Below are 3,822 nucleotides of genomic sequence, written 5' to 3'. Positions count from 1 at the left end.
GCTAGGGTACAATGGAGCAATCTCAGCTCACTGCAACCTCTGACTCCCAGGTCAAGTGATTCTCCTGCCTCAGCCTCCCAAGTAGCTGGGATTACAGACATGTGCCACCCCGCCCAGCTAATTTTGTGTTTTTAGTAGAGACTGGGTTTCTCCATGTTAGTCAGGCTGGTCTCGAACTGTTGAACTCAAGTGATCCACCTGCCTGGGCCTCCCAAAGTGCAGGGATTACAGGCATGAGCCACCGAGTCTGGCCATTTGTTTGTATTTTTATTTGTTTATTTATTTATTTTTTGAGTCAGAGTCTCGCTCTGTCGCCCAGGCTGGAGTGCAATGGCTTGATGTCAGCTCACTGCAACCTGTGCCTCCCAGGTTCAAGAGATTCTCCTGCCTCAGCCTCCCGAGTAGCTGGGATTACAGATGCCTGCCACCACACCCAGCTACTTTTTGTATTTCTAGTAGAGACAGGGTTTTACTATGTTGGCCAGGCTGGTCTCAAACTTCTGACCTCGTAATCTGCCTGCCTTGGCCTCCCAAAGTTCTGGGATTACAGGCACGAACCACTGTGCTCCACCATAATTGCATTTTTAAAAGATCACCTGAGGAATAAAGAATGCAAAGAGGGTGAACAATTTCATGGGGTTGGACTACCAAATTGGAGAAGGGTAGTGACAGGGGGAAGGAGAAAAGTGGGCACACACAAGAGATCTGTACTTAGGAGCTGCACTCAGTAATTGAGGTGTAAGCAAAGGAGGGAAAACTGAGGCATTCTACACTCCCCTGCTTCTCTCCCTCACCCCTTATGTCCAATCATTTAATAAGTCCATTTCATTCATTGATGGATTTCATGAATTTCTTTCCCACCTGTCCCCTCCTTGTCATCCCCACTGCCACTGGCCTAAATAGATAGTCTCTACCTTTACATTTTTCCCTCTCCAGACATTCCTGCTTGCCACTTTAGCATATGTTCTATCCCAAGACAAATCAGTCAGGTCAGTCCAAGTCCCATTGTCTTGTCATTGAGTTGCATTTACGATCTACTCTTAGCAATTTTCAAATGTATTGTACATTTTTATTAACTACAGTCACCGTGTTGTATAATAAATCTAAATCTTACTCTAACTAAAATTTTATATCTTTTGACCAACATCTCTCCAATCTTCCTCCCCCAAATGTGTGATCTTTCTTTCCTTTTCTTTTTCTTTCTATTTTTTTTTTTTTTTTTGAGACTGCGTCTTGCTCTGTTGCCCAGGCTGGAGTGCAGTGGCACGATCTCAGCTCACTGCAGCCTCCACCTCCCAGCTTCAAGCACTTTTCCTGTCTCCTGTCTCAGCCTCCCGAATAGCTGGGATTATAGGCGCCTGCCACCATGCCTAGCTAATTTTTGTGTTTTTAGTAGAGATGGGGTTTCACCTTGTTGGTCAGGCTGGTTTCGAACACTTGACCTCAGGTGATTCATCTGCCTTGGCCTCCCAAAGTGCTGGGATTACAGACATGAGCCACTGCACCTGGCTTCTTCTTCTTCTTTTTTTTTTTTTTTTAATTTAAGGACGAATGTGACAGTAAGTAGATCTTTCTTTTCAGATCTCCCTTTGCCAGTCTCTCTTTTTCTTTCTCAGGCCAAAGCTATCTAAGAAGCATCACACCCACTGAACCCCCAACATTACCTGAAAATTGAGATAAATATTCCTTCACAGCCTAAACCTTCATAAACTGCTTTCTTGTGTATTCATTAAATATATGCTTGCCTCATTCTTCAGAGGTCACATGATATTCCTCTTGCCAGTAATTTGGCACTCCCTTCTCTCCTGTAAATTCCTATTCACACTTCAAGACCCAGCTCAGATATCTAGTCTCTATAGGCTTTTCTAACACTCCCACTCCACAGGTAGGGTTAGTTGTTTCCTTGTCTGTGATCCTAAAGCAGTTTATACATGTCTTTGTCCTAGTACTTATTTCATTGTATTACAGATGTCTAAGAAGGCACAGGCTAATGCAATCAATGAATACTCCTGATCTTGAAAGGTTGTTAGGAGGATTAAATGGGATAATAAATGTACAGTTAATATTTTCCTTCTTCATCCCTTTCCTAATAATACTAATAATAATTTGTATTGCAGTTTACCAAGTATCAACTTCGATAGTATACCACACTGTCTCTCAGTTGATCTGGGAATAAACCTTTGAGATAGGAATGGGATTATTATTTCTATCTTATACTTGGAGGAAATGAAGTACAGAAGCATTAAAAAGTGATAATACGGGTGGTTCAGTGGAATGCCTGGTATGTAAATGTGCTCCATCGATATTTGTTCAAGGCCAGGTGGAACATTCATGCCTGTAATACCAGTGCTTTGGGAGGCTCAGGTAGGAGGATCGCCTGAGGCCAGGAGTTCAAGACTAGCCTGGGCAACACAGTGAGACCCACCTCTACATAAGATAAACGAGTAAACAGAAGTACCCATGAGTAATAGCATGTGCTTGTAGTCCTAGGTACGAGGAAGGATCTCTTGAGCCTAAGAGTCCGTAGTTGCAGTGAGCTATGATTGCGCCACTCACTGCACTCTAGCCTGGGTGTCTGAGTGAGACCCTGTCTCTAAAATAAAAGTGCGGTCGAGTTTTCGGGTTACAAAATTTGTGATGTGTTTTTCTGATAAATAAAAATTTTATATATTTATGGTGATGTTTTGATATATGTATACACTGTGGAATGACTAAATCAAGCTAATCAACATATCCATTACCTCACATACTTTTTTTTTTTTTGAGATGGAGTTTCACTCCTGTTGCCCAAGCTGGAGAGCAATGGCACAATCTCAGCTCACTGCAACCTCGGCCTCCCAGGTTCAAGTGATTCTCCTGCCTCAGCCTCCTGAGTAGTTGGGATTACAGGCATGTGCCACCATGTCTGGCTAATTTTGTATTTTTAGTAGAGACAGGGTTTCTCCATGTTGGTCAGGCTGGTCTCGAAATTCTGACCTCAGGTGATCTGCCCACCTCGGCCTCCCAAAGTGCTGGGATTACAGGTGTGAGCTGCCGCACCTGGCCTTTTTTTTTTTTTTTTTTTTGAGATGGCGTCTCAGTCTGTCATCCAGGCTAGAGTGCAATGGCATGATCTTGGCTCACTGTAAACTCAACCTCCCGGTTTAAGTGATTCTTCCACCCCAGCCTCCCAAGTAGCTGGGATTACTGGCACCCGCCATCATGTCTGGCTAATTTTTGTATTTTTATAGAGACGGGGTTTCACCATGTTGGCCAGGCTGGTCTTAAATTCCTGACCTCAGGTGATCTGCCGCCTCATCACTGCACCTGGCCACCTCACATACTTCTTTTGTGTGTGTGGTGAGAGCATTTAAGATCTACTCTTAGAAATGTTCAAATGCATTATACATTGTTATTAATTATAGTCACTGTGTTGTACAATAGATCTAAATTTTCCTCTAAATGAAATTTTATATCGTTAGATCAACATCTCCCCAATCTCCCTTCCCCAAATCTGTGATCTTTCTTTTCTTTTCTTTTCTTTTTTTTTTTTAATTGAGATGGAGTCTTGCTTTGTCACCCAGGCTGGAGTGCAGTGGTGCAATCTCAGTTCACTGCAACTTCTGCCTCCAGGTTTAAGCTATTCTCCTGCCTCAGCCTCCCGAGTAGTTGGGATTACAGGTGCCTGCCACCTCGCCCAGCTAATTTTTCTCTTTTTAGTAAAGGCGAGGTTTCACCATATTGGCCAGGCTAATCTCAAAGTCCTGACCTCGTGATCTGCCCACCTTGCCTCCCAAAGTGCTGGGATTACAGGTGTGAGCCACCTCACCCGGACTTTTTTTT

The sequence above is a fragment of the Cebus imitator genome, unplaced genomic scaffold, assembly GCF_001604975.1.
Source record: "Cebus imitator isolate Cc_AM_T3 unplaced genomic scaffold, Cebus_imitator-1.0 Scaffold181, whole genome shotgun sequence".
Lineage (NCBI taxonomy): Eukaryota > Metazoa > Chordata > Mammalia > Primates > Cebidae > Cebus > Cebus imitator.
The sequence above is the reverse complement of the archived record's forward strand: the minus strand, read 5'-3'. Positions refer to the sequence as shown.